At 47.3% G+C, this 15,281-nt stretch overlaps 1 protein-coding gene across 5 annotated transcripts in view; it reads right to left on the bottom strand.

Annotated features, from left to right (window-relative positions):
• The window catches only part of pik3cd (phosphatidylinositol-4,5-bisphosphate 3-kinase, catalytic subunit delta), a 51,207-nt gene that overhangs the window by 23,917 nt on the left and 12,009 nt on the right, over positions 1-15,281 (bottom strand). The window contains exon 1 of one of the 5 annotated variants that reach the window (XM_042343651.1): positions 8,240-8,292. The exons of 2 other annotated variants lie outside the window; for them this stretch is intronic. The gene's annotated coding sequence lies outside the window, so the exon portion shown is untranslated. Of the gene's footprint in view, positions 1-4,067; positions 4,520-4,744; positions 4,752-8,239; positions 8,293-15,281 lie in introns of those variants that run through there. 2 more of the 5 variants (XM_042343652.1, XM_042343650.1) reach the window with 2 other exon arrangements.

Genomic DNA, 15,281 nt, shown 5'->3' with positions numbered 1-15,281 from the left:
TCTCTCCTTCCCCATCTTCAGGTCGTTTCAATCCCATAAACTTGCAACTGCAAGACAAGTAAACTACCGACTGAGCTGATACCGAGTGGTATTACTCAACACATTTCTTAACACGAAACATCCAGTTGACAAATTTCCAGCACATTGACTGTTGCATTAAAAAGCGCTGAAGAAATCGTTCTGCATTGAGACGTTACACATTTCTTATGAAGCAATCAATGGGGTGATACCGCACATTGGGATGGCCATTGTGTCAGCCCGGCTCCGTCGGTGTCACTCTCCCCGTCCTCAGAAAGATGCAGGTGCCATTGCTCAGTCTCAGCTGGACCTTGCTCTGGCCCAAGATAATATTGGTCATTCCCTTCGTGGCTGTTTGGGACGTCCTCCCGATGTGAAAGGCGCTCTATAAATGTAATTTTGTTGTTGTTGTTGTTGTTTACGGGACACTGATGTGCTGCCGTGCTTCCCCATAAACCCACAGTCACTAACAACAACAACTTGCGTTTACCAGCGTCTCAGAACGCAACGTTCACAGTAAAAGTCTGTGGAGCGTTCGAGAGACGTCTCGATGATGTGATAAGGAACTGCATCAAAAGCAGGGATTACGATTCATTTGTGGGAAGCTGCTGTGCGCAATTGGCTCCCGCGTTTCGCCCACACAATAATAATAATAATAATCCTTGCATTTGATATAGCGCTTTTCACGTCTTCTCGACGTCTCAAAGCGCTTCACAGAATAGACTGTAAAGTGAATTGACCGTATATTTGTGGGCGAAACGCGGCAGCCAATTGTGCACAGCAATGTCCCACAAACAGTCATGGCTTGAAGTGACCAATTTATTTATTTTTTTCTTGAGGGATTATTATTAGGCGTGTGGAGTAAGGAAACTTGCCCAAGGTTTCACCCTGCTGGGAATCAAACCCAGGTTTCTCGCTTGAGAGGCGAGTGCTCTACCCACCGAGCTACAGGACTCCACAGATATTCTAAGGAATTCTAAAATAGGCACAAAAAAGAGATCTTTTCTCTATCCCAAAAGTCGATGCACAATGCACATTCACTCCACTTTATAGTATATTCTGTGAAGCCCTTTGAGACGTCTCAACAACGTGATAAGGCGTCATATCAAATGCCAGGATTATTATTATTATTCACCCCAGGACAGCTTCCCTGAGAGTGAGCTTTAAGGCAATAATAGTCTTAAAGTCATGAGTAATTTCAGGGCTTGGGTTGATCTGACTGAACAGTAAGAGGAAATAATTCACTATGATTTCACAATGACTTTTGGGCCAATTTTTCTGAGACAATTTGCCAACTATTCCTACTCACCGGTTTGTCACTGGGGACTTGCTGAACAGCAGTGTTTATTTTGGGTTCAAATGGACCATATTTCAGAGGATTTTATTCCTGGTTGTGTAAACCTGTGCTGCACATGTCAAGTTGCCTGGTCACATACAGGTGGTTGCATCAGATGATGACATACTGTATAAATTTCCCTGCTAAAGGTTGCCAGGTCACTGAGATCTTCCCGGATATTTCGGGATCTTCGCTTGCTCTGGTTATCACTGGGGAGAATCAGTTACGAGAAGTTCCTCGGTACAAGTTGTGAAATAATTGAGATTCCTGTTCAGTTCTCATTGAGGGAAAGGGAAAAATCGTGAGATTGTGACTTGAATTCCCAATTAAATTCAACGTGGTGACGTCTCGAAGGGCGGGAGGACGTCTCGAAGCTCTTCAAGGAGTCGCCCGGCATGTCGTGGGCGAAACGCGGAGGGCAATTGCGCACGGAAGTGTGCCACAAACAGTTGTGGATTTGCGTGACCAAAATTTGTTTCTGGGAGGGATTATTATCTCCAGAAAGCGATCCGCAAATCGACTAATACCCGACTTACAATTTACCGCCTGGTAAATGGGCGTGTGGAGTAAGGAAACCCACCGAAGGTTTCGCCCAGTCCGGCTGGGCATTGAACCCGGTATTCTCGCTTGCACTAACCACTACACTACGGGACAAATGGTGGGGCGGGAGCTGAAAGTGGTGGGGAGAGAAATGTGACCAAAATGTGGTGGAAAAGAAAGGTCTTAAAGCGGGGCTTTAAAGGTGGGAGTGAGGAAGGGAGGGAGGGAGGTTGGGAGAGCAGGGGCTGACAGCTTGCCCGCTGATGGCGGACCAGGTTGGGGGGGAGGGGATGGACATGAAGCAGGATGGACGTGAGCCAAAAAGACGAAGAGAGTGTCACAGGGCAGAACAAGGCCGTTCACAGCATCGAACCTGCTCCAGGCGGGACAGAACCCACTGAGGAGGAAGCCAAGAGAGATGCAACAACAATAATAATCCCTGCATTTGATGCAGCGCCTCATCACGTCTTCGAGGCACCTCCAAGTGCTTCACAGCACACGCTTTAATGCGCACGGACTGCATATTTTGTGGGCGAAACGCGGCAGCCAATTGCGCACAGCAGCGTCCCGCAAAACAGCCGTGGATTGAAGTGACCAATTTAATTATTTATGTTGGGGTATTAGCTGGCTGGGCGCTCACTCTGTCCAAACACTGTAGAGTGAGACAGCAATAACAAGACGGATGCTGGGCTATATTGCTAAATCAGTTCGGCTTAGATCCTCCGAATGGATGTCATTCTCAGGCTGTGCAGTGCTTTGCCCGACCGCACCTTGAAAACACAGTGCAGAGAAGAGCAACTAGAATGATTCCCCAATGATAGGGGAATGAGCTGTCAGCCAACAATTAAGTTAAGCTCGGGCTCCTCAGCCTGGAGAGAAGATGACTCACAGTGGAGAGGTGTGGATCATTTGAAGTGGGATTGCAAAAAAAAATAAACCCAATAACAGTAAAACAACAGGGCATAGGTTTAGAGTTGTGAAGGGCAATTTCGGGACAGACACCAGGAAGTTTTTCTTCACCCAGAGGTTAATTGATCAATAATAATAATCCTTGCATTTGATACAGTTCCTTATCATTGATGCTGTGATGGAGGAAGGGGAGGAAGGGTAACAGTAAGGTGGATGTTTTGGAGGAATGAGATCGGATGGGCCAAAGGGTCTTTTTCATCCAAACCTTTTACATCAGAGTTTACAGTGTTTCACCTACACACAATACACAGTCACTAGACCTTACCTGTGAATCCTAAGAAGCACTTTGAGACGAGCTCCCTACATGAAAGGCACTGCATTAAATGCAATTTGTTTTGGTCAGCCGGGTGTCTGACACATGTGAAACCCATCACCGTGCTTAAGAGTCTCCAAACCCGCCTGAGAATTCCATGCATCTCACCTACTCATGGATAATTATCATTATTATCATCATCATTATTATTATTAACAGACAAACTTCGAGGAAATCAGAGGAAAAAGTACTGATTTGGAACCCACCCTCAAGCGTTTCTTAGTAAAGTGAAATATGATTGAGCGGTTTGGGATGCTCTCCCGACATGAAATGTGCTATATCAATGGCAAGGATTAGTATTATTATTATTATTAGTATTAACACACACAGTGTTCCTTCATTCAAAGGGGCCAGGTGTAATCAATGCTCTACTACAGTACACAGTGCCTTTTGTCCTGGATCAAAACTTCTGACAACAAACCCCATTCTCAATAAATACGCCTTAAAGCGGACCACCAAAGCCAAAATAATTATCATTACAAATAAAACTTAAAAGTCATCTAATACTGAAACAGCCGGAACGTGTGGTTTAACAGTTCCCATTTTTTCTTTGTCCCCGCACGATTTAACTTCCTTTGGACTTCCTTCTGTTGCTGAACCAAGTGCAGAATGGAACTGATTTAAGGAGAAGAGAGATTTGCAACCGTCGGAAATGTAAGTCAACCCTGGATTCCGCACCACAATGCGAAACAAGCTTTAAAGTAAGTTACCAGCGCGGTGAATCAAGCAGGGCTGCTTTCGACATTGCAACTCAAAAGAAACAAATGACATTTCACTTAAAATCACACACACACACACATACACACACACAATTTACTCATTCACTCATCCCAGTATTGACAGGTTTGTGCATGCACACACTCTGTGTCAATGAAAAAAAAAGACACTTGCCTTAGTTCCTGAGTTGCAAAGTGCCAAGGCGCTCAGCAAAGTACTTAAGTACTGTACTTTCACATCAAGAGTTAACTAAACGGCTGTCTTGCTCAAGTCGAAACGCTGATTGCAAACAAACTTGGTAAAAGTCCTGAAACGTTGAGACCTGTTACATAATGCGAGGATCTCTGGCTGAGCTGTGCAGATTTGGCACGAAGTCACGAGAGACACAGTGAGCGGTGGTTGGGTTCCCGTCAGCCTTACCGTGGATCTCCGGGCACTCACCCCGGCTCACATGCCAACAACATGCCAACAACATGTTAGCTCAAGAGCTTCCACAACCCAATATCGCAGCTGGAAGATGCTTATTGATTCAGCTCTTTCGACTTCCCCATAACTCTCTTTTTTGTTCACAAGTTGTTCCCTCTTTCTCTTTGCTTGGTATCTCTCCCCCACCCCCTATTTCCCCTCCCCTCACTTTCCCCCCCCCCTCCCCACCGCCCCCTCGCAGCTTCCAATCCTTACGTCAACAATGAGTGGAAGTTGATTTGCAAACCAAAAGGGGATTTTTTTTGAGGCTGAAAATGGAGGAAGGCACTGTGACACAATCCACACACTGCTGACTCCTCTTAACCTGAACACAACACGGGGCGAAACCTTAGGCAAGTTTCCTTACTCCACACGCCTCTGTTTACCTTGCAGTAAGCAGGAACACGGTTGTTAGTTGATTGGAGGAATCACTTTCCCGGGGGCAATAAACCCTTCAAAATTTAAAAGAGAAAAACAGAGAGAAAACTTTTTACCCTCAATCACTCAGTCCACGACTGTTTGTGGGGACACTGCTGTGGGCAATCATATTCGTTGCATTTGCCGTGAAGTTTATCAAGTTGAAACTTCTCTGAGTTTCGCCCACAAAATATAGAGTCAATTCCCTTTACAGTGTATTCTGTGAAGCGCTTTGAGTAGTCTCGAAGATGTGATAAGACGCTGGATCAAATGCAAGGATTATTACTATTATTATTATTATTATTACTACTACTACTTTGGGTTAAAGTGCCCACCAGAGCAGAGCTCAGGTCAACGCAAAATCTGAAATGTGCCTGTTCAAGGGGGGGGCTCTGATGATTCCAGAGGACAATTGGAGAAGAGAACAGAGTTTCTCTCTCCCAGTCTCCTGGGTCGACAATCCCCCCCCAGGTTAACAAAAAATTGGTTGTTCACTTCACAACAACAACAAGATGACATTTGTATAACGCCTTTCACATCAGGAGGACGTCCCAAGGCGCTGGACAGAGCTGGGGTCAGGGGGGGAGAAGGGAGGGGAGCGGAAGGGGGTGGCTGATGGCATGGTCGAAGAGGAGGGTCTTGAGGGAGGACTTGAAGGAGGCTAAGGAGAGGGCGAGATGGAGTGACTGGGGGATGGAATTCCAGAGGTTGGGGCCGGAGTGGCTGAAGGCTCTCCCGCCAATGGTGGGCGGGTGGGTCGGGGGACGTGGAGCAGCCAGAGCCGGCTGAGCGGAGGGTTGGTAGGGGGTTAGGAGGTCGCAGAGGTAGGGTGGGGCGAGGCCATGGAGGGCTTTGTAGGTGAGGACCAGGATCTTGAACTGGATCCTCTGAAGGATAGGGAGCCAATGGAGTCGGGATAGAGTGGGGGAGATGGGATCACGGAGTTTGCTGCGGGAGAGGTCATGGGCTGCAGAGTTCTGGATTATCTGCAGCTGTGGAGGGAGGAGTTGGGAAGGCCGACAAGCAGGACGTTTGCATAGTCGAGCCTGGAGGTGATGAGGACATGACAAGAGTATCAGTGGCCTGAGGGGTGAGGTAGTGGCGGAGTCGGACGATGCTTCGGCCATTTGCGGCGAGAGAATGGGCTGCCACATTTGCCTACAAACGCACAGTCACTACACCTCAGGGCAGATACCTGTAAAGCGCTTTGGAGAAATTTCAACTTGAGCAGGGCATCATGCGAAATGCAAGAATTATTACTAGTTTTCTGACTCCGTTATAATATTAACTTGAAACCTGCGAAAAATCCCTGCGCTTTTATAGAACGATAATATAATGCGATACAACAACTCGCCTTTATATAGCGTCCTTCACGCCGCGTAGCGTCTCGGAGCGCATAACAATGGCGGAGTTTGACGCTGAGCGGGGAAAGGGTGGTGGAGGTGACCGTAGGCACGGTCGAAGAGAAGGGTCTTCAGGTGTGATCTGAAGCCGGGCGAGGCAAGGAGAGGGGGGCGTGCACTTGACTCAGCACCTTTCATATTGCGGGGATGTCTCAAAGCGCTTCACAGGATATAACGTGGAGTGCGGTGACTGTGTGTTTTGTGGGCTGACGCCTACAGGAGGAAACGTGCTTGTATTACACAACTAGAAATGGATGCAAATGCAATTCATATGCAAATATCACTCTGTTAACATTTCTTTATGTTAACATTAATGAGGCCGAGGCAGGAAGTAAGAAATTGACATTTGCATTTTGCCAAACTGTTGACAACACGAAACCTTACTTTGGGGAAGTTTTACTTCACGTCAAACACAGAGGGCAGATCTTGAACCCTGAGAAGCCATTACTGAGTGTTTACTGACTGTTCAACAACAGAGGCGAGAGGGAGAGAGAAAGAGAGAGAGACAGAGAGAGAGAGAAAGAGAGAGAAACAGAGTGTGTCCAGTCCATTTTTTTGGGCGAAACTACTCTTAAAAGACACCTGGCCAACCCGCCCAAAAACATGTTGAAGGCAAATGACAAGTGTGGTTTCATCAGTTCAAATGCAAGTCAACACATGCCACTTTCAGGATATGTGAGTGTCTTTATGTCCTTTCCTATTTTAATCTATTTATTCCAGTAATCACCTATTTGCATTCAACTCATCGCTAACACGTTAGTGGCTCACTCCATTGGGAATTAAACGTGGAGTCATGTCGTGTATTGGTTAGCGCACTCACCTGCCAAGCAAGAGGGCCCAGGTTCGATTCCAGGGTGGGGCGAAACCTTAAGCAAGTTTCCTTACTCCACACGCCTCTGTTTACCTAGTAGTATGTAGGAACCTGGTGGTTAGTTGATTGGAGGATCGCTTTCCAGAGATAATAAGCACTCTAAACGTTTTTTTAAAAATTTGGTTACTCAATCCATGTCTTTGGGACACTGCTACCGTGTTTCGCCCACAAATTACAGTCAATCCACTTTACAATCTATTTGTGAAGCGCTTTGAGACGTCTCAAACAACACGGTAAGGGTCTGTATCAAACAACAGGACTAGGAGGAACTTCTTCACGCAGGGGGGGTGGTGAGAATGTTCAACTCACTGCTGGAAGCTGTGGTCGAAGCAGAAGAGAAGCAACACATTTAAGAGGAAACCTGATGCAGAGGTTGGGGGGGTAACAGGAGTGAACCCCGGGGTCCACGAGTGAACCCCAAAACCTTCCCACGTCCCAGTGTCGTGAGGCAAGTCGAAACCCTAGCTGAGCTGCTGGCGGTGCACTTTGGGGTCAGAATGACTCTTGTTGAACTCTTTCTGATCTCAAAACCTTGCCTCGCAGGAACTAGAGCACAAGCCAGCATTGTATGGAAGATCAAAGGAGGCTATTCTTGTCTAAGAACATCCCTCTCTTGTGAAATATATATATATATATATACATTTAAATATATATATATAAAGAGAGATCACAAGTGTCCATTTTCCTGAGGCCAGAGCAGGCGTCTGAACCCTGGAGACAAGATAGGAGCAATTTGCGCACAGCAACGTACCCGAAACAGCCGTGACAACAACAACAACAACTTGCATTTACAGAACGCCCTTCACGCAGGGTAGAGTCCTGGGGGGGGAGGGGGGCGGTTGTTGGCCAAGACACCCGGAGAAACCCCCTTCTCTTTTTTCGAAGACGGCTCCGTCTAAATGATAGCAATCCTCGCATTTGACACAGCGCCTCATCACCTCTTCAAGACATCTCAAAGCGCTTCACAGGATTTACTGCAGAGTGGAGTGACTGTGTATTCTGGGCGAAACGCGGCAGCCGATTGCGCACAGCAGCGTCCCACAAACCGTCATTGAGTGAGTGCCCACATTATTAGTATTTTTTTTGGGGGGGATTATTATTAACCCCCGGAAATCGAACCCCCAATCGACTAGGAAAACACATCAGCAAACTCGGGAGCCTTTGAAAAACGCGGAGAGTGATTCACTCACCCGAATCTGACTCGCTCGCTCATTCCTGGACTTTCACCGAATGCAACTAACTAGCGGAGTCAGCTGAAACCCGTACAGCCTGGTGTAGCAACCAATCGTCCTAATCAGTGGAATCAAATGAACTTTCAAGGAAGTCTGCTTCATAGAAATGCATGATGCAAATTCATCGTTTAGCAGTTCCCTTTCTCATTCAATCACGATATAAAGAAACAGAATTATTGGCTCCAATTGGGAGTCATGTTCGGAGGGAGAGTGAAGGGTAGTGGAGGTGGGGGGGGGGGGGGGAGAAAGAGATAACTTTCGAAGAATTCCGTCGTCTGCTAACATTTCTGAAGTTTTTTTTTAAAAACAAATGTTTTTTTATAATAGGAAATGACGGTAGCTTTGTTCTTATTACAGTCTCATCATGTCGAAATGTCTCACGGGTACTTCTTGTTAATGAACTTGAAAGCCACTAATCGTGGAGCCCCGAGGCGGAGTGGTTAGAGCACTCGCCTCGCAAGCGAGAAGACCTGGGTTCGATTCCCGGGAGGAGCAAAACCTTAGGCAAGTTTTCTTACTCCACACGGTTCTGTTTACCCGGTTGTAGGCTGATTAGCGGATTGCTTTCCGGGGGCAATAATCGCTCCAATAAAATATAAATAATAATTTGATCCCTCAATCCACAGGTGCTTGTGGGGACGCTGCTGCGCGTAATTGGCTGCCGGGTTTCGTCCACAAAACACAGTCACTATACTTTACAGTATATTCTGTGAAGCGCTTTGAAATGTCTTGAAGACGCGATAAGGCGCTGTGTCAAAGGCAAGAATTATTACTATTATTTCAGTGTCCGTTTCTGCAAGTAAAACGAGAAGCACATGAAGCCTCCAACGACAGACACACACACACACATTGTGAAAAAGCAGGTAATGCCACTCATTTGCAAGAGGGAAAGGGAAGCGAGAGAGAGGTAAAAGGAGGTGAGAGACCCAGAAAGTGTTGGGGGAAGGAAACCAGAGGCCACAAAATAAGGGCTACAACACTTCCTCATTCTTAGAAACTGAAACGAATGGTGTTTGAAGACTAACTTAAGTGTTGCTTTAGGCTGAAACTCAAGGCGATAGGATGTGCTACAGCGAGGCAGGTCAGAGTCCATTGTACTGGACGATCAGAGACCTGAGACGTGACAATCCAGAGAGCAAAACACACGCCTCTGTTTGCCGAGCAGCAGGTGGGCACCCGGTTTTTGGTCGATTCGCCGATAGCTTTTCCGGGGGTAATAATTCCTTAAAGAAAAATCATAACGAGTTGGTCGCTCGATCCACGACTGTCTGTGGGGACGCCGCTGTGCGCAATCGGCTGCCGCGTTTCGCCCACAAAACATACGGCCAATTCGCTTGACAGTATGTGCTGTGAAGCGCTTTGAGACGTCTCGAAGAGGTGATAAGCCGCTGTCACAAATGCAAGGATTATTAATAAACACGAACACACACACACACGCACACAACAATGCACACACACACAGACACACGCACACACACGCACACACACAAGGTCATGTCCACACTGGGATCAATCTCAGTTCACAAGGCTGAAGGGAGGTATCTGGTCGGTCTCCCGGTGACTCATCCTATTCCATCTCCCTAACCGGCTGTGACCCAGCATCCCACTTACACATTAGACCATTAGACACGTTGCTAAGCAGATGTGCCGTTGAATTAAGCATCATCAGCGCTAGGCTCGATCTCCCCGGTGAGTGATCAGACAGCAGGAGTCTGTGGGTGGCAGAAAGACATCTCTCTCTTCCTCTCCTCCACCCCCTCGCCTCCCCCTCCTCTCCCTCCCGCCAGGCTGCTCTTTGGATGTGACCCCAATATTAGCTCAGGATTCTGTCCGCACGCAAACAGAGATCACCTTTGCTGATGCTCTGCGGGGGATTCCACGCTCATTTCAGACTGGCTGCAGTTTCCTCAATTGTCTTGTTCAGGGCTTGTTTCAGTCACCCACGCGCTCGCACTGCATCGCTCCTCTCACCCGGATCGTTCAGAGGGCAAGCTACCGTCCTCCGACCCCTCCCTCACTCGCCCCCCCACCCACCATCCACCCCCCGTCCCCTCCCCCCCACCAATGCATTCGCCACCTGCTACCATCAGCCCCTCCAGGCTGCACCTCTCTTAAAAACGCAATTAAAAAGCACTCAGGGGAACATGGAGATGGGGGTGGGGGAGTGGGGGCGGGGGAGTGTTTTAATGCCACCACAATTGATGACTGCCTGAGTGAAAGCCACTCAGCAACATAAACCAGGATTGCTAGAGCTACAGACCGACACTTAGTCATATCACAGCTCCCTTTCCTTTCCCAACAGCGGATAAAATTTGTGTGTTGAGGTTACTTGCAATTTGATGCAGCTCTGATCATCATCGCCGTCTCGACGTCTCAAAGCGCTTCACGGGATTTTGCTGTGACACGTAGCGACTGCGTCCATAGGGACAGGAGGAAGCCATTCAGCCCCTCGAGCCTGTTCCGCCATTCTAATTAGATCACGGCCGATCTGTGCCTCAACTCCATTTACCCGCCTTCGCTCAATAACCCTCGATAACCCTGACCTAACAAAAATCCAGCCACCTCAGGAGGGTGTCCGAAGGCGCGGTCGAAGAGGACGTTTCTTGAGACGGGTCTCGAAGGAGGCCAGGGAGGGAAGGATCGGGCGGAGTTGAGAATATATTCCCTTTCTCAACTTCAGCTTTGCAGAATTGGCCCCTCGCAATCACTCTCTCTAAAACGAGACAGGCTGAGAGCAAAGACGACTGACTGCTTTCTGCAGTGAATCATTTGTTGTAACCAGAATGGCATTGAAAGCCACCCATAAGTCATCAAACATTAAGTAGCATTTCCTGGCTCAAACATTTTCCTTTTTAAATCTAATTCAATGGAGAGAAAAAAAAACTGACCAGCGATTGACTGGAAGCCACTTTTGAACAATTTCGCAGCCATTAAATTATGATTAATATCTCCCATCGCTCCCTGATCGACGCTGTTCCCTTTACGAGTCACTCAGGTCGATAAAATGTGGCTTTGATAAAGAGATTGGTTAAGTGGAGGTGGATGGAAGAGAACTGGAGGTCTCTCTTCATCCTCGGTCTCAATGCTGTTCCCCGCTCTGTGCCTGTTCAGGTGGACGTTAAAGATCTCGTGGCCCTATTCGAAAAGTGAAAGGAGTTTCTCTCCTGGGGTCCTGGCCAACAACCCCCCCCCCCACCCCCACCCCTCCACATCCCCCCGAGGCTTGAGGTACTCCTAGAGCGTGTGCGGGAGATTAACCAGCTACAACCACACACTGTCTGGCTGCTTGTCTCTTCCTTTAGATCATGACTGAAGACCTTCCTGGTCGATCGTGCTTAGGGTCACCTCCTCTCTCCCCCCCCCACCACCCGCCTGCCCTTTGGCTTGACATCAGGCTCCGCCACTGTTAAGCCCCCTGAGTCGCAATCTCGAGTGAAGGGCGCTGTATAAATGCAAGGTGTTGCAAGGTTATTTTGCACGAGTCCCTTTTCTTTAACAATACGGACATAAAAAATACACAATAAGCTTTGAATTTCGGATGAGAGGCGAGCATCGAGGATGACTTTGCAAGTTTTCACGGAGAGAGAGCTTCTGTGGTAGAGGCAAGCGAAAAGTTTCTTGCGGTTTGCACTCAACTTCGTGATCGGAGCAGAGGCGATTGATCCAAGGCACAGAACAAACAAATGAATAATAATAATTATTATTATTTTCGCCCACAAGTGTACAGTCAATTCACTTCACAGTATATTCTATCAAATGCAAGGATTATTATTATTATTTATTATTAATAATCTTTGCATTTCATCTAGCGCCTTATGACGTCTTCGAGACATCTCAAAGGGTTTCACAGAATATACCATAAAGGGAACTGACTGTATATATTTTGTAGGCAATTGCGCACATCAGTGCCCACAAACAGTTGTGGATCGAGTGACCAAATTATTATTATTTTATATTTCTATTTTTCTTTCGAAGGGATTATTACCCCCCACACCCGGTAAAGCGATCCGCCAATCGACTAACAACCGGGTTCCTGCTCACTGCGTGTAAACAGGCGTGTGGAGTAAGGAAACGTGCCAAAGGTTTTATCCTGCTCGGGAATCGAACCTGGGTCCTCTTGCTTGCCACAAAAACAACACACTTTTCTTTACTGGAAGTCGTAGTGAAACATAGTCATTCTGAAGCCCAACTTGATCATTCAGAAAGCTGCGTGGGAGTTGACGATAGAGCCCTTGCCATAAGATTAATGTTAAGGCTAGACTGCGGTTAACTCTGCCACAAGGCAGTTTCACTGTGGGAAGAAAACCATCAAGTTATTTGTCATCCGATTCAGATTTGAAGCATCTACAGTCATAGAGACCGTAAGAACAGTGAAAATTATTTGTTGTTTTTCATCGTGAGAGTATCAAGTGCCTAAAGGTTATAAAAGGTGTTTTTTTTTTTTAATTGTTTTTTTGGGTCAGCCGGGTGGGTCGGTGTCAGACACACATGGAGACCCATCGCAGTGCTTAAGAGTATCCAAACCAAGCTGGGATGCAGGGAGTTCTCGGGTTGGTTTGGATGCTCTTAAGCACGGTGATTGGGTTCCCGCAAGTGTCAGACACCCGGGTGACCATAAGAAAACAATTAAATTAAAGTTCGCCTGGAATCAGGGAGGTCGGTTTGACATCTTATTAGCTTAAGGCCCTATCCATCAGTGCAGAAACTCCCGGGCAATGAGGTATTGCAGAGGAGGCTTGAACCCACCCTCCAACTCTACAGATGCATTGGCAAGAATTGTTGTGTAGTGAGCGAGTCAAGTTGACACCAACTAATTGCAAACCTCTCACCAAAAATGTGCAAACAAACAACTATTGGGAAGTCCCCACTTCCTTCTATAGAAACCAGATGCTGTGTACAGAGCGCGTTGGTTCTGTCATCTCAACGCTGATCGTCGCACAGCCTCGTGCGAAGGAGAGTCTCAATCTTCCACTTAATCCCTGACTTGACACTTAAAAGTACTAACGAGAATGGAAAAGCAAGTTAATTATTAAGCGCTGTCCTTCAGGCTCATCCTGAACCATCGATTTCGCCGACCTCTCCAAGACTGTGAAGCAGGACAACAACAACAATAATAATAATTCCTTGCATTTGATATAGCATCTCATCACGGAAGGAAACCTGCCCAACATTTTGCTCTGCTGGGAATCGAACCCGGGTCTCTCGCTTGCGAGGCGAGTGCTCTAAACCACTGAGCTACAGAACTCCACGAACACAGCCTCACGGTATTTTTAGCTCTGAAACCTGCACACTACATTAGGCACCATATGTCGTTGCCTTCGTACAGCGGTTCACAGAGATTTATAGCAAAGAAACAGACCACTGAGCCCATCGAGGCTGCACTGGTGACTTCCTCCTCCTGAGCAAACCTTGGCCAGTCCCACTCTCTCTCCCCACGCTCTCGAATGGACTCATTTGATGGCCTGGTGCGAGGGCGGAGGGACGAGATCAGATGAGCTGAAACTCTTTCTACATCTGAACCGATTATTTAACGAGCTGACAAGCATCAGCCAGAATGATTAGTCAATCGCCTGACAGGTACTTAGAACAACAATAAAAAATCCTTGCATTTGACGTAGCTTTTTATCACGTCGTTGAGACGTCTCAAAGCGCTTCACAGAACATACTTCAAAGTGAATTCACTGTATATTTTGTGGGCGAAACGCGGCAGCCAATTGCACCCAACAGCGTCCCACAAACAGCTGTGGGTTAAGTGACCAAATTTTTTATTACCCCCGAGACAGCAATCCGCCAATCAACTAACAACTACTTACTGCTAGATAAGCGGAAGCGAGTGGGGTAAGGAAACCTGCCTAAGGTTTCGTCCCGCCTGGGAATCGAAAGCGGGTCCTCTCGCTCGCGAGGCAAGTGCTCTAACCACTGGGCTGCAGGAATCCACAAGTCCTGTAGTATATGTGGGACATTGCTATCGCGAATTAGCTACGGTATTCTGTAATTACAGAGTCAGTGCGGAGTGTGGTATCCAAGGATATACATACAGCCTTACCTCAAGATCCCAGTGAAACAGGGTTAAACCAGGATCTCAGCCACCAGCAAGTCCAACGTACTCGCCTCGCCAGCCAGAGGAAATAATCTGCTACTGTTTACCCTGCAATCGTTCATGTGATATTGTGACAAACAGTGAGCCAGCTGGGAGACAGCGAGCCCGAAAGATCCTGCGTCGTTACCACTACACTGACCTGTCCGGGATACTTCCTTTCTTCCCCTGACCTCAGCAAAACACGTCGCAACTAGAAAGCAGTCAGTTCAAGGATCACAGTCCTCCCAGCACTTCGCTGAAAAATCCATCCCATAATAATAATCCCCGCATTTGATACAGCGCCTTATCACATCACTGGAGACGTCTCAAAGCGCTTCACAAAATATACTATAAAGTGGAGTGACGGTGCATTTTGTGGGCGAAACCCATTACCCATTGAGCACTCTGGGAGGCTGCCCTGCATGAGGGGCATTATATAAAGTTGTTGTTGTTGTTCCTTCCCACTCCCATAATTGAGATGCTTTCCTCTGTGTTAAGTCCTATGCTGGGTTTAGTAATCCCTGCATTTGAATGTCACACCATTGGACCATCTTGAAGCTCTTCACGAGATTTTTTCCCCGTGAAGTTGTCCTGTAGCCCAACACGGTAGCCAATGTGCACCCAGCAATGTCTGACATGAATCATGCCGTGAATGACCAATTTTATCTGGGGGATTGTCGACCAGGACAGGACACGGGGAGAAAGTCCCTTCTCTGGTTGAATGGGAAACCATTGGGAGTTTTGAATGTCCCAGCCTGGATTCCCTTTCTCACCCAAAGGATGAAACGCGGCAGCCAATTGCGCACAGCAGTGTCCCACAAACAGTCGTGGACTGAGTGACCAAGTTGTTTTTGGTAGCTTAATAAATCTTAGTACTTTGACCATTTCTTTGGTTAAACGCCGTCACATTCCCCCTCCTTT

Source organism: Callorhinchus milii, unplaced genomic scaffold (genome assembly GCF_018977255.1).
Source record: "Callorhinchus milii isolate IMCB2004 unplaced genomic scaffold, IMCB_Cmil_1.0 Scaffold24, whole genome shotgun sequence".
NCBI lineage: Eukaryota > Metazoa > Chordata > Chondrichthyes > Chimaeriformes > Callorhinchidae > Callorhinchus > Callorhinchus milii.
Note: the sequence above shows the minus strand (reverse complement) of the source record. Positions and strands in the feature narration are given on the sequence as shown.